The following is a 24,074-nucleotide window of genomic DNA, read 5'->3' on the forward strand; positions in this document are numbered from 1 at the left end:
GTGTTGTTTATTACCCTGAGGGCACAGTGGGTTTGTTTGTTTTTTAAATAACTGGTCAGTCTTGTCAGGAGATTTGAAGAATGTATTAAGTTAGTATGAGATCATTTTTCTTTTATTCAATTTTCCCAACATTTAAATAAATAAATTCTATCCTACCAGGCAGTATGGAAGATGCTGGAAGAAAGTGTAACTTAAAACTGTCCCCCTTGATCTTGCAGATCCTAGATTCTCAAGTAAGGAAAGGGGATGTTCACAGGGCTACTTATTTTTGCAATATTTTGAGTTATACAGAGCAACATACTAAGTGTTGTGAGAGTGGGAAGCAGAGAAATATCTAACACAATGGCATAGAACAAACTTTTCACACTGAGGTTTTCCTGTAGTAAAGCAAGTTGAAGATGTTAACACCAGCCCAGTGTTGTAGTTAACACAGCCTGGTATGCTTGTCCTAACATCAGCCAGCTAATCCTCAACCCCTGACACCAGCAATGGCTAAAACCATCGAGTACTCTGATCTCCAGCTCCTGCTTCCCAAAGGAGTGGGTAGTTCAAGGGCAGAGGACTGCAGCCAGGAAACCCGAGCTTGGTCAACATGCTGGTCACCAGCAAGCTTGAACACTGCCAGTGTTCCCAACATGGTGCTCCAGGGGACAGTGAGGGGCAAACAGATGTCACCCACAAAGTCCTTGCCCCATAGAGCAGAGGGGCTGGTCCTGGACACCGATGTGGAAGCAAGCGTGTATCATGCAGAGAGCAACAAAACCCGAAATGGGGACACAGTGCCTGACAATGCTTTTTCTGAATTGTAACTTTACTTATATGAAGAGTCTGTGGTAGACACTGCTGATTGTCTCTCTTATAGCTGATTCTCACTCTTTTTTTAATTCTTAACAAAAATCTCTATTTGAGTGCAGGTAACAGTACTTCATCCTTTGGTCTCTAAAAGGAATGTCCCTAAGTCAGAACAAGGAACGAATCCCAATTTGTCTAAGCCAGTCACGGTGTGGAAGAGATGCGGGCTACAACCCAAATCCATTCTGACCACCTACTGCTGCCACTGTCACTGACCCAAGCCCAACCTGGGACTCGTTTTCCAGCTGTGTTTAGCTGGGATGACCGTGTAACTAAGCTCCTGCCCATTCAACTTGAGCTTAACCGATACATGCAACTTCTACCTCACTTGCTGAAGAGGATATCCCAGACTCTGCACTTCTATTCTTTTCATCTCCCCACTAACAGAATCCATCAGCCTGGATTTCTGAGTTACTGTGTGGAAGAAAGCTACCTGTCAACTGGGAAATTCTACTTCAAAATAAAGGAAACATTTATATTCAGTGATTAATAGAACTTGATTTTTTTTAGATTGCTTTATTTCGGAGTCCTTTTTACAGCAGTATGACACTACTCAACTACTTTCTGTGGAATTTCTTTTCTCTTTGCTAGATTTTAACTATCTAAGTTTCTCTTTTAGATAAAAATGGACATGTGACACAAATCTACTCAAAAAAATAGATGAGGAAGACTTGAAATTTTTCCTACTTTGAGTCAGGAGGAGGAAGATAAGTAGAAAAGAAATCTGCTGAGGAAAATTCATTTTTTGTTTTTGACACTTTCTTCATACTTAAGATTCCCATGTGTGGTCTTGATGTCTGAGCTGTTGCAGCCATTTTGTGGCTATGAGGAAAAGCCAAGAGAATCCAAAGAAGCCAGGCTAGAGTTCTGACACCACTGAGCCAGTGAACCCACCCTGGAAGCACCTCCCAGTAACTCTCTGTGTGTGAAAAATGTAATGGCTTTCTTGTTTAGGCTGCTCTTTCTGACATTATGTTATACAGCATTCCTAAAAAACACAAAGCCTTACAAGGTAAAAACTTGAAACTTCTTTTATGTGATATATTAAATCAATCATGTTTAATTTACAAATCACATGATGGAAAACATTTATCATCTCTCCATGTAAATAAAGGACATACATGGCTTCTTTTATCATTCATTTCTATTGAGGATGGATGGTATCATTACAATCATTATCAGAAAACCCCAGCTTGCTCTGTTATTAGCATTGTAGATGGATTCACTCAGTCAGTATTTCCAGAAATACAGCAGTTCCAAGAAAGTGGAGGTGTATGAGGAAATATAATTTGATGTGAGATTATCCTCAGCATCAAGCATACATGGCAAATCTAAAACATGTGTATTTTGTGTTACGTGTGTCTAGCTCACATACAAAGATACCCTAGTTCTCACATCACTGGCTGCTCACGAAGAGTTCAAATGCCTCCTGCTTACCCACCTCACTGTGGAAACAGTGTCCCCAAGCAAGGCCCCTGACCAATCACAGGCCTTCCTTACAGAGCACTGGGAAGTCTAAAAAGGAGTTCTGTAGACATTTTAGTACCAGTGGAAGTCCATTTCTTTAGACACCCCATAGTGTATAAAGGGAGTTTAGGATCAAAAAATGGTTTGCATCTAGACACATACTAATAGATTTCTTGTTACTTAGGATCTCTAAGACATCCTATTCCCTGAAAATAAGAAAGAATATCTTATATTCAGGACATCACCCTCTGTGTCCTTTGCCTCACCACAATTTAAAAGTATTCATTTTTCCCCTAAGAGCTACTTTTTCCTAGTGCTTCTTAATAGTATAGTCCTTTTATTTACTGAAGTGCAGAAAAGGGATTTAATTTTTTTTCTCAAATAGAAAATGCCTCTCCATGAATCAAATGTATTCTTGCTACCTGAAAACAGTTTTAGGCACAACTCCCTACGCAAAGGATTCACAAGTTAATAGCTTTTGTTGCAGGTATAATCCACCCTGGCAGGGAAAGTCCTGAGTAATCCTTTGGAAGAAGCAGATGCTGACTTTGTAATTGCTGCCGTTCTGCGGGGTCAGGCAGAGAGGCATCTTAGGCTGTGTGCTACTGGCTGCAGAAGTTGAAATTCTCCGTAAGTAATGTCTGGAGGTGCTGGAAAGCAGGTTAGCAAGTGAGAACATATGAAAAAACACTGGGATCCAGGAGGGTATCAGAAGACAGCCTTCAGGTTGCAGAAAGGGGTGCAATGTTGAAAGGAATGGATGAGAGAATGTCGGGCTATGTTCCAGCGCCTAAGCTCAGGTTTAACGCCAACCATTTGATGCAATATTTTCTTGAGTATCTGATGGGAGTAGACTCAGAGGGTGAAGCCGAGGCCCAGACCAGACAGATAATGAGCCAAGATGGGTGTAATGGATAGGCATGCAGCAGAAGAGATGCATCAGGTATATGAGCATTTTATTATGAAGTCCAAGTCTTAGAGCAGCAATTTTTAACCTTTTTCATTTCATGGCACACATAAACTAATTACTAGAATTCTGTGGCACAACAAAAAATGCCATAAATTTTTGCCAATCTAACCCCCAAAAGGTATAATTTTGATTCATTCACACTGCACAGCTATTGTTGTGTTGGCTGTTGCCATTTTTTCATTCAACAATCTAAGGGAAAAGAGGTCAGTGCCCATGACTAAGTAGTCAGGTAATGCATGTTTTAAACATTTTTGTGGCATACCGGTTGAAAATTGCTCTTAGAACAATTGATCAGGTGGGAATGAGTGGGCACTCAAGGGCCCAATTAAAGGCAGAGCCAGAATCTAATGGTAGCATTTACTGAGGCCTGAATCAAAGTGAGGACATGGACTTATGATAGGCCTGTAGTGCAAGGTCAAGCAGACAGAAATGGGTCACAGAAGGAGAGTTGGGCCCAAGAACACTGGCTCAGAGACTAGGCAGGATGGCCTTTATTACACGTACCCATCATCATACCTGCTTGCTGCTTGCTGTGAGTTCACTCTTTTATCCGTCTTTCTTCTAAGTCTTCTTCTGGTGCCATATCATTAGCCTCTATGCCTAAAAAAACACCCTAAAATTTTGTGACTTAGACCAATTACACTGTGGTGCATTGGACAGGAGGTTACTTTGTTGATTTCTCAGGGCTTCTTTACATGGCTATAATTTCTAGGAAGTAATTCTGTTGCAGCCAATACTTTCAAGAAGTGGCAATGGCTCTGCTTTGGGGACCAACTCAGGACTACCTCTTATAGAAACACCTTGGACGTATAAACAAAGCAAGACCATTGCTTCAGTGGGCTCGAGGTCCTCTGGGAGAGACAGAGTGTATTCCAGTGGGTCTCAGCTATGATCACAACAACCAACCAGTAGGTGCTTCCCTCATCTCCATGAATTAAATCTGTGGTGAACAGCCAGTTCTACTCAGCTCAGCTGGGCTCCTTCAACTTTCAGAAAAAGTCATGATCCCCAGCCAGCACTTCTAGTTGACCTGTCAACACAAAGGTCCTTGGTCCCCCCAGCATTTCAGTCTCTTCCCAAAGGTGTTCTATATCCCCCTGCCTGGGGCACCTGCTCTAGAGTGGTGAAGAGCCCCAGTCCCTCTTCTGTCGCCTGCTAGTTTAGAATCCGTTACTCCCTCCCAATCCTGAGTCTCCAGCATCTATGCTTCATTTATCACCAATCCAGACCTTCCTATCTGTCCTCTCTACTTTCTAGGATTCTGGGGAGAGGGGACTGAAATATGTGACCTCACCTCGAGACCTTGTATTTCATACATAGGTGAGAAGGTGTGTCATTTTAACATAATTCTACAGAAGGTGTTCTCACTCAGATTGTCTTCCCTTCTATAAGCCACTGCTCTATCTGAATATTCATTTGTTTGCTTTCTGGGGTCTTCTACAGACCCATTTTTGTTTATGAAGAATGTCTCCTAGTGCCTGCCTGGTATCCCATGTTGGGGTGAACCTTGGGTGCTGGTCTCAGCACAGGCCCAGTGTGGGCCCAAGGAGACCATGGGAGCCCGAGGAGTTGCTTACCCTCAGGTGTGGAGGAAATGAGGCAGATCCACAAGGCAAGCTCTGGGGGCCCTCCAACCATGTCTTGTACATTGTCTAACTGTCCTATTGTATTTCCCCTGGTTATATTTTCATTGTTCTTATCTGTGAAGCTTGAAGAGGAGGCAGTTGACTAGCATTAGAGTTGGTTTGCCGATGACGTAATAGGAAAGCAGCATGCCTGAGCAAACCAGCTGACAAGGCCAGACACAGCCACACACCTAACACGAAAGCCTTTGATTGGCTAGAAAAAGAGGAAAGCCCATAAAGACATACGGCTCACCAGTCAGAGGGTCCAGAATTCCTGCACAGGAAAGGATTCAGTCCTGAATACCACATGAGGTGGTTGAAAGTGAGTTTACAAAGTACTTCTCAGTCTTCCCCAAAGACTGAGACAACAGCAGGCTAAAGTCCATATCAAAGACCAGGAGACAGGGCTTCCTCTAGGGAGGACTACTTGATGCCTTTTCTGTGCAGAATCTAATCCACTTTCTACTGCTAGTGTTTTATCTTTCAACTTCAGCTCCAATACCAAGTGTTGTGTCTTATTTTACTGTGACTGAGGCTACTTCTTGCTCCCTATCCATTTCCCCAGATATCCTTAAATAAGGCCTTCCCTTATTCCCCCAATTCTGCCTGATCCAGTCTCTGTGGCTGAATGCTGCAAAATAGCGTTTTTCATTTTGGTGCCCAGCTTCCTGTTTCTACCTCTGCCAATTGCTGCCGTTTTAGAATCTGTTCAATACTCCACCCATCCACGATGTCTTTAGTGAGCACTTACAATATGCTAGACATTGAGAACCCAGGTATGTCCACCTGACACTGTGTCTTAATCACCTGCAGAGACATTTTAATACTCCTGACATCAATGGCCTGCCTTCTTTCATCCCTTTTCTTGCCAACTGACAAAACCTCTCTTGCCTACCTGTTCTCCCATCCTGGGTCTGTGGCCTCTGTTTCCTCATGTTTCTGAGTGTGGCTCAGATTGAGCAGGGTAGGAAGAAAAGGAGGGACGTGATTAGTATAAAGAACTGTGTGCATTTTGTAGTTTCATCCCATCCACAGCAGGTAGGCAGGCACAACTGTTCTTTACATGCAAATTGTCACTGTGTATTGCACTGTGCCCCCTGCCTGGGACACGCTTTCTCCAATATCTGCAGCACCTGTCATTGCCACTTAAAATCTTTACTCAAAGGCCATCCTCTCCATGAGGCCTCTCCTGATGGCACATTTTAATGTCAAACACCTGTCCCCCTGCCTCTCTGTCTCCTTCCCTGTTATATTTCCCTCTATGGCAGCTATCGCCATGTCATTCTATATCTTGTACTTAGTTTGCTGTTGTTCACCTGCACTAGAACATCAGTTCCATGAGAGCAGGGTTCTGTCTGTTTTATTCAGTGTTATCACCCTACCATCTAGAAGCAGGGTGGCAGAGAAGGTGTTCAAAGAATTGTTATTGAATAAAGAGTGAAAGAAAGTGTACAATCTATGATGCACTGCCCTGGGGACTCTATTATCTTACTCAATCTTTTCTCCACTATGTTTTTATCTTTCATCTAAGAGAGTCAGAATGTCATTATAATGTGTGTGGGTCATTCAGTTTGCAAGTGACAAGCCTGGGATGTGAGGCCATGCCTGCCTCTAAATGTACTATATTCCTCAGTAACATACATGGCCTCATTATGAGGGTAAAGAGAGAAGGAAGTGGAGAGGTAGGAGGGAGAGTAGAGACAGGTAGGAGGGAAGACTGTGACAGCAATACCTAAACCCTGGTAAATTCAAATAGAATATTGAGAGTTTCGTGGCTAGCACAATGTCATGATCAGAACAACCTCATGGCCAGTTTTGTTGTTTTGTTTGTCCAGCATGTTAGTACAGCTCCAACAAAGTAGAGTCCACCATGTACATAGGTCATACAGGAAAGAAGAGGATCTTTGTGAATTAGAATGATTTCTCCTTAGGAATCATACATCACCACCATCCCCATTCCAGTGGCTCCTCAGAGCCGCAAATATTATAGATGAAAGAGTGCACTCACTAACCTGCCCAAGGGGAGGAGAAGAAGGCGGCCCAGCCAATTGGCCCTCTTTTAAAATCTTCTTGGGAAAATGCATGATGTATGAGCCATTTAGAACTGCCTCTCCCTGTCTTTTAAGTGAGTGCTGCACAGAAGCAGCTACTGTTACAGCCAAGATGTGGGGCCTCTGTGCATGGAGTCCCTCTTCATATTTCTAACAGAGGGATGGAAAACCAGTCTTTGGGCTAAAGATGGCCTGTGAAATAAAAATTGCTTTCAGAGAAGTATGATTTAACCTCCCTGCAATGGAATTTGAATGCTTCCAATTTTACTATTTTCATGTTTGATAGATACACTGAGACTTACCACTATACACAGGGAACTCACTATGAAAAGCATAAAGCTAATGAGACTGTGGAGGGCTTGCTTACCTGCTAACATCACGTTGATAGTACCTGCAGTCCCACGATGTCCTTCTTTGAAATCCAACTCATCTCTGGACGAAAAAGCCCCTTCTGAGGATACCCTGCATGATCATCCCTTCTACAGCACGTGGACTGTAACTTACAGTAAGTCTGTATGTCTGCTAACCAGCACAGGACCTGGAGGATATTACCTTAGCTTTCTATGCTCTTGGTTTTCTCATCTGTAAAATCAAAGGGCTGGACAAGTTAAATTCTCAGGGCTGTTCCACTAAAATATTCTTTGTTCTCATGTGCCTGTGGTTAATATATGATGTTATTTTGACTGTTCAGTAGTCTTGACTGTCCTTCATCCCTACTTATGCTGAATGAGATATTTCTCCCTTCTCTAATTTACCCATAGCATTAGCTTGGCTGATTATTTGGTATGTCTGAGGATGGTAAATACATTAGTATTGACTGAGATAAGGCTTCTTGCTAAATTTCTACCAGTGACTTTTCTAATCTCTCTAGGTCTCAGTGCTGGCAAGGCTTGGCTACTTACAGGTTAAAAAAAAGAAAAGTTGATCAATACTGGATCACTAACAAATAAGTAGGACACATAACTAGGCATCCTATTTCTTGAGATTTAAATATATATCAAACAACTGAACTGTAAGTAGCAGCTTGACATTATTCCAAGTGAAGCACACTTGGTGTTGAGCTGTGACTCTGGGTTAGTCTGCTGGGGCTCCGCAGGGTGAGCTGCACTCTCATTTGTTTTCTGTATCCTTTCTCAGAACAGTAAGTTCTGCTGTGAGAGTCCCACTGCTGCTCCAGCTATTGCCAATGAGCTAATTGAGTTTGCTGGTCTTGAAAATGCATCTGTGTAGGTAATGTGATGATGTAATGCTGTGTTCCTGTCCTCTGGATCCCCCTACCATTATTGAGGCCTTATTTATGAGACTGGAAAGAAAAACAAAAGGCAGGATGGCCTTTCAACGTGACTTGGACAAGGCTGGAGCAGAACATGGCTTAGATTTCCTTTGTTTTCCTGTGCATCTGAGATGCAGGGATTCAAGTTCAGCATGGCCACTCCAGGAGGCAGGTGGGTGTGTCCCCTATGAAGGTCTAAGAGGGCCTGCTGGACATAGCTCCAAGGAGCACAGGAATGCATACGCCATGGGACATCACAGCCAGACACACTGGCTGGGGATCACACCTGGAAGAGGGGAGCAACAGACTGAAAAAATGCTGGAGACACAGCCACAAATTATAAATAGAATCAGAATGTGACAAGACAAAGTCAAACTAATCCATAAGAGGTGGAGATCAGTTTTAAGAAAGGGAAGGGAGGGAGCCTCTCCAAGCCAAAGTTGAAGGAAGAGGAGTACATCAGTCAGGCTGACTGTGAAGGTGGAATGCCTGTCCCAGGCTGAGCAGGAGCCATGCAGGAAAGTCCATCCAGGCTGTGAAAGAAAGAGCCGGAAACAAACTCAGCCATCCAGGCATAAGGAAACTCATCGAACCCCTCTGTGCCAGGGGCTTGGCTCTAGAAAGCTGGGAAGAGCATTAACCTTTCCTTCTAGTGCTGAAAACTGATGGGCCATGCAAACCAATGGAATAGAAGAGACAGCCTAGAGATAAACCCTGGTCACAAGCAAATAATTTTCAGCAAGGGTGCCAATACCATTCAAACTAGATATCCACAAGGAAAAGAAGAGTCACAGACCCTTACACCATACACAAAATTAACTCAAAATGAATGAAAGACCTAAATGTAAGTGCTAAAACTGTAAAACTTATAGATAAAAACATAGGGGAAAGGGAACTAATAAGTACAGAAATAAGAGGAAAAGCTTGTTTCTTTCCGGTACACACAAGTGAGACAAAGAAGATTATGTAGAGAACTGTGGCAGAGGTACAGGGGCTGGTCCAAGTTGGGGTCAGAAAAGTTGTCTCAGATGACAGAGTTGAGGGAATTGCAGAGGATGACAGAAATGAACTCTGGAAGGTGAAACTGTCCCACCATGATCTGGGGAAGGGTTCCCAGAGGCCCTAGGAAAGAAATGGGATTGACATTTTGAGGAATAGAAGGCCAATCAGTGTACCTGGACATAGGTAGTGAGGAAGATGAGCTGGGAGACAGAAGTGAGTTCCAGATGAAGGAGGGTGTTGGGGCTATGGAGAGGAGTTTGTTTTTCACTCTCAGGAAAGCATTTGAGGGTTTAATCAGGGGAATGATGTCACTAAAGACTTTAGAAAGGTCCCATTTCCTGCTGCTCTGAGAAGCGTGGGTGGGAGGAGAGCATGGCAGCTAGGAGCCGAGCCAGCAGTTTGCTTGGGGCAGGATGGCGGCAATGCTGACGGTGAGGGGTGGATGCATTCTGCCACCTGTGTGTCAGGGCTGATTCACAGACCAGATGAAAGGCATGGAGGGAAGAAAGGAAATGGAATTTTCAGATTTTGGGTCCATGCAATCGGCTAGATGATGGTGGTGCCATTGAAGGAAATACAAAAATTCGGGATGGGAATTAATATTTTTGAGGGAAATTCAGTAGTTCTGCTTGGACCACATTGAGTTTGAGATTTCCATTAAACTTCCCTGTGGAGAATTTGAGTAGACAGTTGGATTTATGAGCCTGGAATTCAAGAAAGAAGTCCTGGGTAAAAGTAAAAATTCAAGATGTGTGTGTGTGTGTGTGTGTGTGTGTGTGTGTGTGTGGTATGTACATATATACATATATACATGTATGGCTTTGAATAACATGCATGCATATAAGCATTTATTTGAAGAATATATGTCTATGTGTTTCTACATAATACATGGCTCTGAAGACTGTCTTTTTAAGACCATAAGACACACCTAGGTTTTAGAGAAAAATAGGAAAAAAATTTTGAAGCAAAAAATGTGGTACAATATTTAATAGCATAAATAACATAATATTTCACCAATGTAAGTGTAAACAGAACTCAACAGCAGCATTAACAACCATTATTTCTCCCAAATTTGGGGGGGGAAGTGTGTCTTATAGTCCAAAAAATATGGTAATGTGTATGTGTGTATAATATTTACATGGTTATATTATTCTTTTATTCAAGGTAGTGAGTGAGATACCTGGGGCCAAAGCTTGACCTGGCGAGTGCAGCCTACGGGCTCTGGTGGAGGGAGGGGCAGCAATGAGGTGGTGAAGGAGCAGTGAGAGCAGGGGACCGGATGACTGTGGAAGTCCGTCAGGGAAACAGAAGGTGTGGCAGGTTAGAGGAGACCATTTCTAGGATACGTAGCTACTCTTTACTGTCTACCAGAGGCTCTGGAAGTCTTAAGCCCAAGAGACCTGCGTAGAGAGAGCCAGAGGAGCTCACTGGTCACCTCGGAGCGGGGCTACAGCCCCGGATCTCCCAGTGCAGGGACTTGCACACTCTCAGGGCTCCATCTTTCAGAATAACTCAGAAAACAGCCTCTTCCTAGTCTCACCCACCCTGGGGGCTGGAGCGCCATACCTTTGCCAAGCTGGCTTAATACACTATCCAGGCCAGACAGCCTTCAGATGACCAGACACTTACTGCGGGTGCTGGGGGAGGGACAAAGACTGGGAAGAGTCTCTCAGAAGAGTTCAAATACCGGAAGCATTTGTCTCTTATTGATGGTAAAACTGGACGGACCTGCCAGCCTGTGCCCACCTCTCCACATTCTCCTACATTGTCAAGAGACCAGAGATTGAAATCAAGCTTTTGCTACTCAGAACTCACACATTTTTGAACATCACTCAATTGTTGCAAGCCTTGGTTCCTCATACCTTGTTTAGGCTACTGGAAGATGAAAGGAGATAATATATATGTGTAGCACCTGTCATACGTAGGGGCTCCAAGGAGATATCAATGTTACTTCAGTTGTTTTTTTTTTTAGAAAGACTTCTGATAAAATTATTAATGAAGTATAAATGTTTGTTGCAAATTTTATCCTTCTTTCTCCAAAGGCAAGGGACAGAGCCTCTAAATTTGCCCTTGAAACATCTCACCATTTCACTCTTTAACTTCTGCACCATGATTAACGATTTTTTGTGTAACTTCTTCTTCACGTGTATGCTTGATACAGCATCTACCTGTTGACAACTACTTTATGTCCTCGTGAGTGTAAAGATGCTAGCAGATGCTCCCAAACATTCCCCAAGCAAATAAATGATGGGGATATTTCTACCCTCCCAACACACAGTTTCAAAGAATGGGATCATTAAAATCTTTTTTAAAATCCACTTCACGGAACTACTGTCTGCATTATCTGAATCACTACTTGACAAAACAGGGGGGAGGAGGCAGAATCGCTGAACTGGACTGTGAGAGTGGAGCGTAAACAAGTTGAGGATGAAAGTCCTGTTTGTGAAGAGAGGGAAAAGGAAAAAGGGCTTGCCTCCTAATGGAAGAGAAATTTCTGTGGAGGGAAAAACTAAAAGGCAACCTGAAACAAAAGCAAGATGAATCACTTTCATTCTGAAAGGAACACGGCAAAACAATGGTGCTAAATGAGATACAATTCCTGACAAAGATCTGCTCTGTTCTCCAAGGGCTTTTATTGTGCTGCGTGTACCAAGAGTTATGTTTTATCTCCCCAGAAAGAGATGTGTACTTTATTTTATGTGTGGTACCTCTCTTTGCCTTGCCTCCCTGCTTGCTGAGATTTAAGTCAGCTATTGTAGTGCTCTATCTCTGATCAGCCTTAAAGATCTGAAAAGCCCTGAGTTTGCAAGAAGAAAGAAAGGCCTTCGTGTGTGACAGTGATAGATCCTGCTTGTTCCCGCTGGCTGACATTCCCGCGCTGTGAAGACCACAGATCCTCCAGATAACAAGGTGCAGCTCCTGCTCGTCTGTGCCTTTGTGTAGAGGTCAGGGCACCTGCAGGGGGAAAGGCTTGCCGGTGAGCTGGGGCTGCTTTCAGCCAGCACCTAAGGGGCAGCTCCATATGAGATATGATGAAGTCGGGGTGGAATAGAAGGCAGAGATGTAATCTCTGAACTTAAGGATGGAAAACAGGTTTCATAGGCAAAAACAATCCTTCACACTAAAACCTAAAGGCCTACTCAGCTACTTTCAGAAACTGTGCCTTTCCTCCTTAAACTCAGTTTCCTCATCTGTGAAATGGGCTAATCGCAGCATCTGATGCAAAGGTTGTTGCTGGGAATGAATGAGATCAAGCATGTGAGACCCTTATTGCTGTAGTGAGGGCTCATTATTACTTTCATAGACTGTGAGCTTTTTATACCCCTAACATTTCTTGGCACATTCAGTTATTAATACCTTTTTATTTCTAATGAGTGAACAACTAGAACACAACTCAACATTACCTTTCTGATGAAAAGCCCTGTCTCCAAGGGATGAAGCCCAAACTATTTAGCATGACTTCAGCATGGCATTCCATCTGTCCCATGCTTGCCTGCCAGTCTCCCCACCCCCGCCCAGTGCAGGCTCTATGGAGCGACTCACCACACCTGAGCTTCTGTGCTAGGTCATATCCTCAATAACTGAGAGTAAGTTGGAGACGTCCTTCACAACCTTCCATGCTTATCCCAAGTGCCCCTGTGACTGTAAAGGCTTCCCTTAACTGCCCCAAAGCACTGGAAGTTTCTCTCTCCTTTGGTCTCACACCATGTTTTACAACAGTGATTGTCAAAGTGTGGTTCCTGGACCAGCAGCATCAGCTGTAAACTTGCCAGAAATGAAAATTCTTAGGCTCCATCACAGGCCTACTGAACCAGAAACTCTTGGGGAGGGGCTCAGCCCCCTGTGTTTGAATGAGTCCTCCAGGTGCTCCTGATGCCCACTCAGATTAGAAGCATCTCTATGCTAACTTCTTTCATAATATGTCTCATACTGTATTAAAAGCACTTACCTAAACTAAACTGTCCTCCTTGGCCATTAGCCAAGTTATTTTTTTCTTTGTCCTAACTTTCCTCATCTGTAAAAATGGGCATAATTATATTACTTTGTAGAAATGGTTACAGATTTGAAATAAGGAATGTAAAATGCAAGATACAATATCCCAAGCACTAATCCCTTTCTGACCACTGTACCCCCAACAACTCCCAGGTGCTTGTTAACACTGACGACCATGCTGGTTGTTATATAAAACTTCCCACTGCCTTGCAAAAGAGAACCAACTGACGGGTCTATTTCTAGGTGGAGGAAGACTATTAAGCTTTTGAAAATTGAGGGGTCTGTCCCAAGCATCAAAAAATTAATGTAAACTTTTCAGCACAAGACTGATATTGGAGAGAAAGAAGGAAGAGTACTTACGCCAAGTCACAGGTGGGGATGAGTCAAGCTGAGGCCCAGTAAAGACCAGCTGGGGGATGGATGCATGGCTGTCAGATACACAAGTATCTTGTGCTGTACATGGAGACTTCTCTCTGTCGGTCAATGAGTATGCAAAAAGATCCCAGATTGCATTCTTACCCAGGAGCCTGGTTCTAAAACCATGGAAGCTCTTGAATGATGGGATTACTGAAGGCATGGTGGCCATAGCCATGTCATCACTACAGCACATGCACCAGGACAGATGCTCAGTGGAGTTTGCTGGCCGGAAGAGTCATGCTTGTTTTGCGATGCACACGATAATGTCATGGGGGACAGGCAGGGCCTGCAGCAATCTAGGAAGACTTCCCGAAAGTGAGCCATATGGTTAAAAGAGCTGAAAGAGACATGGGAGTCATGTGGCATATTTCAAGTGTGATGAAGGAACCAGGCTGGCTGACCCCAAGAGTTTGTGTTGGTGAAGGAGCAGCAGATGATCAGTTAAGGTGGGGCTGAATTCTAGAAAGCTTTGAAATTTTTCCTGGAAAATTTGAACTTGACTTCATAATCAAAAGAGAATTGAGGGTGCCTAGAAAACAAGAACAATTCCCACTAATCCAGGACACTTATTGAGTGCCTAGACTGTGCCAGGCATCATACAAAGTTAAGTGAGAGAGCACCCCCACACTAAAGGAGACCAGACTCTGGATGGGAGCAGTTGTTGGCCATGAATATCAGCAAAGGTGGCCGAGTACAGGAATGATGAGTGCCACACGGGAGAAGCAGGTGTATGGTGCTATAGGGGCTCAAAGGGGAGAGTGCAGCTTTCCAGGGAGCACCACATGTTTGAGATGGATGTGGATGGAGCACCATTCAGACATGGAGCGCTGGGAAGTCAGTGGAGAGAGAGCCAATGTGGAGCTATGGAGGCTGGGAGAGAGGAGGTGGTTGAGTTTGGCTAACTCATTTTTGCCTCTCTACAACGTTTAGCATGATGCATTGCACATTGCTGTCACTTAGTGAACATAATGTCTGTTGCATTGTCACTATATATCCTTGAGCAAGACAGTGACAGGGAAAACTGCAAATATTTAATATGCAACTTCATCAGAATTGCAACTAATATTTTACTACCCGTACATCCAGAGGCAAAAGAAAAAATGGTTTGTGGGGGGAAAATGAGTAGTTTCCCACAGCCACAGTATTCATACGGGAGCTATAAAGAGGGCAATGACAGCCCATGGCTTATACCATATTAAGGATTTCATCCTAAAAGCAGCAGAGAGAGACTGGAGAGTTTTCAGCCAGGGCATGCAATCAGACCCACATTATCAGAAGATCACATGCATGCTTGGGAAGAATGGGCTGTAGTACAGGGTACCTCATCTCCATGATCCCACAGTACTTGCCCTTCTCTCCTCCCTCATCATGGAATTGTAATTATCTGCATATTTTTCCCTCTCTCCCACCAGAACAAGGGACATTTCTTGAGGTCATGGAGTAGATTTTATTTATTCACAAGTGGCTGTCAAATACAAAGCACTCATTACTAAGTTATGTAGCAAGATTGTAAGGAGGGAGAGCAAATGAAAAACATTTTCAGTAATTCAGGCAAGAAATGACAGTGCCGTGAGCTGGGGTGGTATTGGAAAGGATGGAACAGGGGAGACAGATGTCAAATACACTGAAGTGCTAAAATCTAAAGGGCTTTGTGACAGATGGGGGAGGGGGTGCAGGAAAGGGAGGAATAATTAGGAATTTGAATGACAGGCAAACTAGTGGATGATGGTGGCCCTTCAGGACAGGAAACAGGAAAATCACATTTGAAGAAGCACAGCACAAGTTCCATTTGGACATACCTTTAATAAACCAATGGAACTTTGAACTAAAAATGTCTAAAAAGGAGTTGAATTTACAGTTATGGGGCTCAGAGGTAAACCTCAGCTAAATCACCTAATGGCTCCCAGACCAATGAGTGATGGATGAAGACACGGAGTCACCCACATCCTAACATTTGGTACTATTTACCTTTCTAATTTTTGCCATCTGGAAGATTATAAAGTGCCATCTCACTGTTGTTATAATTTTCATTTATTTGATTACTGGTGAGTTTGAGCATTTGTTTGTGTTCTTGTTGCCTACCAGGACTCCCCCTTCTGTGAATTGTCTTGGGAAATCTTTGGCCCATTTTTCCATTGGCTTTCCTTGTCTTTTTGTGTTGGTTTGAAGGGTTTGTTTGTATATCCCAGAAATTATTTCCCTGACTGCTTTAGGCATTGGCAATATCTTCCCCAAGTCTGCTGTCTATTAAATTTTTATCTGAGACTCCTAGTCCATGCAAGGGGAAGAAATACATTAACTAAGCCCCAGAAATAGTAGAAGAAGCATATTTTGAAGTAGGATAATGAGTGAAATACTGGACAAGGGGATTGAAGAAGGGAGGATTTTGATAGGCAGAGCGAGAGGAGGGAGACGTGCCCCCAGGCACGCTCAAGGAGGCTCAGTGTCACAAAAGCCTTGGTGTGGGGGTGGGGGGGCGGAGAAGCAGTGGGAGCAGGACTGAGTGTGAGTGAGATATTCGTGTTGACAAAAAGTTAAGGGCTCAGGAGAGAGGAGCCTGGGCCACAGTCTATGGGGCAGTGAAGAGGTTGGTCACTTCACCTCACCCTGAATGTCAAGCAGAGGACAGACCTGCCCAGCGATGTCCTTTAGTAAGCTGGGTCTGGAAAGGGCATAGAGGTGGCTTGGACAGATTGAAGCCAGCAGATCAGTTAGGAAACCTGGCAATAAGATAGTGTGATGGTGAGTTTCCTGTGTCAGCTTAGCTAGGCTACAGTACCGGTAATCAAACACTAACCTAGGCTTTGCTGTAAGGCTGTCTTGCTGATGTGGTTAACATCTACAATCAATTGACTTTCGGTAAAGGAGATTACCCTTGATATGGTGGGTGGGTTTCATTCAATCAGTTGAAGACTTTAAGAGCAAAACTGAGGTATTCCCCCCCAGAAAAGAAATTCTGCCTCAAGATTATTAAAACAGAAATCCTATGAGTCTTCAGCCTGCCCTATAGAGTTTGAACTTGCCAACCCCCAGAATCACATGAGCCAATTTCTTGACAAAAAGTAAACCTTCATGTGTATGTTATATATATTTTTCCTATTGGTTCTACTTCTCTAAAGACCCCTGATTAATACTGCAGGTAATATTTGGGCTTTGAAGCTTTTTGTTCCAGCCTGCCACTGATTAAAAAGAACTGCACTCCAATATATGTATTTATTTATAAATTATTTTTATATACCCAATTGCTAATGTGTTGTATATATCACAAAATACAAAAATGAAATCATTTAAAAAAATAAATTATAAGAGGGCCTGGAAATCAAACCTGTAGCATTTCCTCCCGTATTTGCAGTGGGACATCATCAGTCCTTGGGAGTCAGCTGGCCGAGGCGAGCGATGACACGGACGCAAGTACAGTGTACTATGGACAGAACTAGGTTACTCTAAGACAAGGGACTAACCCAGCTGAAGTCTTCCTATTCAGCATTTACTTATCCATATTTAAAACAAAAAGGTTTTGCCCAAGTATAGGAGGGGGACCCCAAAAAACTAGAATTACGCTCTGGAGGGCCGGCCCCTTGTAGGACAGGCTTCCCCTGCCAGATGAGTGTTCTAGGAACCCATCTGTGTCAGCAGACACGCTGGTGTTGTTGTGAGAGTCTGCGTTCGGCTTCAGTGAATTTTTTTGAAGACTCTTCCAACACATGTGTCCATTTGATGATGGGTGTCACAAGCGATGGGTGATTTACAAGCGTACCTGTGCACACTATCTATGCTAAGTGTTTAGCAGTTTTATTGACCAAAAACAGCTTGACCCCCCATTCCCTACCCTCCCTATTCACCTGATTTCCCCCAATCAGTGACTTCTTTTGTTTCCCTGGATGAGAAAAGTCTTCAAAGGGAAATGTTTTGTCTATGTATAAGAGGAGAAACAAAAAATGGCAGAGGCACTAAAAGGCACCAAAATCAATGAGTTAAAAAACTGTTTTGAGCAGTGGAAAAACCATCTTGGTAGGTGTATTCCATCAAATGGAGAGGACTTTGAAGGTGGCTGAAGTTTAAATGTAAGAATAAATACACAATTTTTTATAATAAATTATGTTTTGGGGGGTTTCCCCTTAAATCCTTTCAATGCATTTGTCTATTTCTCCTCAAAATTATTCATACACAGTTAGAATTCTGGACATCAAAAACTACCAGGCCATTAGACTTTTTAAGGCAGACGGCAGATCTACATCATGATGATCCTTTCCCACCCTGGCGAGGTGGGCTCTTCTTTGTAATCAGACCTGGCATTTCATGAGTGAGGCAGCTTCCAAAGGAATGTCATAGGAGTCAATCCAGCATAGTCTCACAACACGGACTGAAGGTGGGAAAGGGTAGGACAATGCTTCCTTCTTTGAAGATGGGTATTGTTAATAGAGAAAAAAATAGTCAAACTCAGAAACAGGAAGTAAAACGGTGGGTGGTTGCCAGGAGTTAGATCTGGGGGTCGGGAGGGGGGCTGTGGTTCAATGGGTATAGAGTTTCAGGTTTGCAAGATGAAGAAGTTCTAGAGATGTGTTGCATAACAAGGTACACATAGTTAGCACTATTGTACTACTATACACTTAAAAATGGTTAAGGTGGTAAATTTTACATTACGTGCTTTTCAGCACAATGAAAATTAAATGAACTGGGGCTTGGGGAAGTTAAATAACTTAATGGAGATCACACCACCAATCAGTGGGCAGATTTTGGTGTGGATCACTGTCTTTTGAAGGCCAGCCCAGTGTTCTTCCCATTATATGGACTACACAATGCATACACAGGAATCCACCCCCTTCCTGCCTGTGGCAGCATGAATTTGGAGGAGTCAAGGCTGACTTTGAGATAACAGATACTTAAGTGATTCCAAATATTTCTGGTTTTAATCCTCCGTGTACAACATTGGCTTTTCCAATCAATTGTTAAAATAAATCTCAAGGATTTGCTGGATTATTTGCGAAATGCAGTAGGAAGCCCTTCAACTTATCAGTAAGTAAACTGGTATAAGTCAAAATGTATAAGAGGGGAGAATAAGCCCCTGTACCTGGCCACCATCCAGATATGTGATTTAACTTTCAAATGACAAACCAGTGATGCATGGGAAGTGGCTGGGGAAGCTCCATCACTCCATCGGAGCAGAAGACACACTTGCTGCAGACCTGCCAGCACAGAGAACTCATACCAAATATCTCAGGTGCCAGGTAAGATCCACAGGTTACAAAACTCCACGATGTTGCTGCTGGGGAGGCATGAATTCAGAGGCAGCTGCTTTCGAGCTATTTCGCCTTTCAGTCTCAGCTGAGTCCACAGGTCCTGATTATCCTTTGAAATAGGTCTCTTACTTGGTCCCTTTAAAATGTATTATCATCTCATTTAACTTCTCCCAGGATCAGATAAGGAAATGTTTACTGAGTACATATTACCAACAGAGTGAGATCAAATTTTAAAATGCTCATTGCATCAGGCTGCTCAGGCTACCAGAACAAAATACCATACACTAGGGAGGTTGGGGAGGGGGCTTAAATAAGACCTTTGTAGTCTCACAGTTCTGAGGACCGGAAGTCCAAGATCAAGGTGCCCGCAAGGTTGGTTTCTCCTGAGGCTTCTCTGCTTGCTTTGCACATGGCCGCCTTCTCCCTGTGTCCTCACAGGAACTTTCCTCTGTGTGCACAGAGCAAGAGTGAGCTCTGGTGTCTCTTCCTCTTTTTATAAGGCCATGAGTGCTGCTGGACTAGGGCTCCACCCTTATGACCTTATTTAACCCTAATCACCTCCTTAAAAATCCTGTCTCCAAATATAGTCACATTGGATGTTATGGCATCAACCCCTGAATGTGGTGGGGGGCAGGGGGAACATAGTTCCTAATACTCATCTTTTGTTCTTTTCTACCTTTTGTTGCATATCTCTTACAGCAGTCATTTGAACTCATCTGCATTGCCTCGAGGCAAATTAGATCGTTTTAACAAAAATGTAAATAAATCCAAGACCAACTGTAATTTTATAAAAGAAATCTTCTAATTTGAGTGTAGAAGAGAAAGAGAGGATTTATGTGTATGTGTGTATGTGTGTATGTGTGTGTGAAGGGGATTGTTGAGAACAAAAACACCCTCCTGAGCATCAAAAAGAAATTACTTTCCAGGCTTCCAAGCACCTTTCTCAAGAATTTATTATGTGACATGTTCTGCCAAAATGAGGGAGTGCACTAAGAAAGAGGAAGGTCTGGGGTCAGCAAACACAGAGTGTAGCCTCAGAGAGGCAAGTGCCTCTGCCCAGGGCACAGCTCATCCACTGGGAAGCAGTTCAGCAGGGTGGAGTCCAGCAGGAGACTCAGACGTGTAAAGTAGGAAAGCACCCAAGAAGCTAAGTCACTTGTGCAGGTGCTCAGAGCTGTCACATTAAACACACTGAAAGCCACGTAGATGCTTGTGTTGACCATATTTCACTAGATGGCTTTGGTAGAAGACACAGAGCCCATGGAGTCCCATAGCTGTACCAGAAGAGATGTTTTAGTTCCAAAATGTGAGAAGAAAATTAGCAAATGAAACATTAATGTATCTAATTAAATGTTGACAAAACTCAAGATGACAAATTAATCAACTGCAACCCACTCAATCTTTAATGACATACATGCTTGAGTGTGTGTGTGTGTGTGAGTTATTGTGCTCTATTTGGGTACATCTTTATATATTATAGGATGGAACCTCCAAAAATAAGTTTGTACAGGGCCTGCAAAAATATGAAAACAGAGCAGCCCATTAAGGTAAGAGTCTTCATGCCCCTTGGGTTAATGACAATTTGGAATCACATCACAGGGTTCACATCTTCTGGACTGGGGCTGGTGATTGCCAACATCTTCAGGCCCTAGTGAGCCAGAAGATTCTGGATTTCATCTTCATCAAATACCCCTCTACTCCATGCTGTCTGGAAAACCTTCCTGACCAAAGTTCACTCAGGCCTAGACCGGACCAACCAGCAGGCATGGGACAGCTACAGCCCCAGCAGAGCTTGTCAGAGCTCTGAACCCCATGAAAGGGGTGTTGTTCCCACCACTGGTGGGGATGCTGGGCTATGGAGGGGCCAGTTAAATCAGAGCATTTGCCTGCAGTACTCACCTTCAGGGAAAAGTACGAAGAGGCTATTTTGGCCTACCTGGTGACCCATACATCTTAATGTTTCAATGACAAGAGGAGATAATATGTAGACACAAAGGTCGACAGTTTATAGAGACAGCCTTGAAATATTTTAGAATAGAAAGAATTATAGTATGAGTCAGTGGGTAGGGCATTCAAAACCATTACAGTCACCAGATGAATCAAACCACCTGCTGTAGGCCTCCTTGCCCGCTCCTCTGCCAGTCTCAGGTTAGACTGACTGGGGGATGCAGTGGATTGATGGCGGCACTAAACCGTTTGTATAGAAAATTGAACAGGGTGTAAATATAGTGCTTCTTCCTAAGGACCCTGTAGAAAGCTTTGGTTACCTGTCTGCCAGCCGCTCCCCCAGCATGTGCGCGCGCGCGCGCACACACACACACACACACACACACACACACAGACACACACACTTCCTCCCCTGGGAACAATGGACTAGGACCTATGGCTGGCCACCACTGGTCTACAATGATACCCCTTTGTCCTTGAAAATGTTCAGTTAGTGTCATTCAGAATCATAGCTCAAATAAAACTTCAAGAGTCTTATCTCTAATGTCAGAGTTTTAGGCTTTAAGAAAAGAAGACCAAAAATTTTGAAGTATTATAATTCTGCTTTTGAAAGAAATAATTCCTGGCTTCTCTCCTCAAGTGCCATGTGCCACATGTATCACTATTGACTTGCTCATCCACTCAACCACTATTTTCTGAATGCAGGCACTGGCTAGGCAAAGATGAATAAGGCAGAGTTCCCACCCCTGGCTCATAGTCCAGTACAGGACAAAGTCATGTAACAGACAATAGAAAGTGCTGAGTGACCTGGACACTGAGGGCCAGGAGGGATGAGCTGGGTCTTGGATGATGAATAGGATTCTTTCAGGTAGGAGGAGAGGTCAGGGCATTGAGACGGGAAAAGCAGGTTGTGCGCAAAGGCACTGAACCATGGGGAGAGAAGAGAGGATGTGAGGCCTGAGTGCCCAGGTCTGCAGAGGGGCAGTCAGAGAATGGAGCTGGAGATATGAGAAGAGTCCAGATCACAAAGGCCCTGCCTGTGACCTGCTGTGTCATCTAGGCCTGTTTATAGGCGGTGGAGAGACAGTGGAAGTCAATTTAGACCTAGATTTTAAACATTACCTGTGCTTATGGTGGGAGGAATGGGGTCATAGGGACGACTCAGGTACTGTTATGAAAGCCCAGACAGGATAGGACGAGGGTCTGGACTGAGGCAATACCAGGAGGTGGAGAAAATGAACTTGACTCTAGAGATTTCAGAGGCAGACAGTACAGGACTTGGGGACTACCTAGGGGTGCTAGGCTAGGGAGGGGCTTGCCTCCACTGTAAGCCCCAGGGACACAGGCAGAACAGGACCTCATCCTGTGCTTCGTTCGACAACCCCACAGCTGTTATGTAAAACCATACAAAACTGCCAAAATTGACCTATAAAATGTCAATTACACGTGGCTCAACCTTATCATAAAAAGTAAGGCTGATGGTTTCAGACTTCAAAATTGATTAGTCAATTAAGTTTTTATTTACTGGGGAAAAAATAGGGCTAGTTCAACTACTTGGCATCCTGGAAAAGGTAACACTATGGATACAGTGAATGATTAGTGGTTTCCAGGGGCTGGGGGGATATGGGATGAGCAGGTGGAGCACAGAGGACTTTTAGGACACTGGCTACTCTGTGCGATACTGTGATGGTGCATACACATCATCATACATTTGTCCAAACCTGTAGAAAGTACAACACCAAGAGTGAACCCTAGTGTAAATGGAGGGACCTCGGGTGACGATGATGTGTCACTGTAAGCTCATCAATGATAACAAATGCCCCACTTGTCGGTGGCGGAGGAGCTGTGCATGTGTGTGGACAGAGAGCACATGGAAAATGTCGGCACCTTCTGCCCAGTTTTGCTGTGAACCTAAAACTGCTCTAAAAAAAATTAAAAAGTCTATTAATTTAAGAAAAAAATAGGGCCAAGACCAGAATCCAGTTTTACTAAATCCAAATATTTTCCTTTCTGCAATGTTACTCAAGATTGAACATTTTCCAAAGCACTGCCAGTCTCAGGAAGCCAATCTGCTGGCACTCTTTAAATAGTCACTCAAGACTTGAGCCCTTAAAGGATGCATCTCGGAAAGAATGATGTATTAAAAGGGGAAAATCCTTGCTGAGAGAAAAAAAATGAAAGTCGATCTGAGCTTACAGGCTTTGCGGAGACATGAATGTACAATAAGTTTTGCTGCCATCCCCGGCCTGCCCCAAATGTCCCCACTGGGCCCCTGAGGATCCTGTGGCTACGATGATTCCCCCACATATCTTGGCTTCATCTGACTTCCTCTCATGAGCCCACCATCCCAATCCATCACCTCACATACAGCATTCAGTGTGTAAACTTCACTGAAGCCACAAGCAAACCACTAATAATAATATATGAGGGAGACAGTGTCACCCACAATGATAGAAAGACAGAAGACTTTAACAGGGACAAGAGAAAGAGCAAAGGAGCCAGCGCAGAGCCCAGGTTCCTTTCCTTCTACCTTTCAATCTCCTTGGCATACTAACTGTGGACAGAGTCTCTGGCCAGCACCTGACTCCCTTCCATCTCCCACCCATGCAGTGATTCTCTCTCCAAAGCTTCCTCCTCCCACTCCCTCCAAGAGGCAGAGGATGCTCCCCCACTGGCCCACCCATGCAGTGGTTCTACATGCAGTCTTGCCTCACATCTCTATTCCACCCCCTGAGCCAGCTGTCCATACTCGACAGGGCTGGCCATGTCCCCAGCCTGAGCAATCCCCTGTGTGCAGTGGAAGGCACACAAGGCTGGGTAGATTTTGTGTCTCTCCTTTCCCTGGGCTAACTTCAGGCTGGCCAAAGCCTGAGCGGGAATCGTTAGGCAGCCCGACAGGCTCAAACAACCAGCTCTAACCCCAGGGTCTGCGAGTTTGCCAGAGAGCAGAAGGCAAAAGGAAGAAAGCCCACAGATGGCCAGGCCTCCTGACCTCCCCTTGGCAAAAGAGTGCTCTGCCTGGACTTGGGCCTGAGCCATGGTCACCATCCTGTCTGCCCTGGGGGCCCTGAGTGCATGTTCTGGGGCTTTGTGCTGGTCAGCAGGTACACACAGATGTGGCAGTGATAGCGAGAACTTGACCTTGAGCAAAGCACGTAAGGACTCAGCTCAGTAAAAATGGGGTGGTTCTGGCTGCTGTATAATTCCTGTTGTCCAAAACAGTTATCATGTACCATT

The sequence above is a fragment of the Phyllostomus hastatus genome, unplaced genomic scaffold (assembly GCF_019186645.2).
Source record: "Phyllostomus hastatus isolate PE091 unplaced genomic scaffold, TTU_PhHast_1.1 phas_scaffold_385, whole genome shotgun sequence".
Classification (NCBI taxonomy): Eukaryota; Metazoa; Chordata; class Mammalia; order Chiroptera; family Phyllostomidae; genus Phyllostomus; species Phyllostomus hastatus.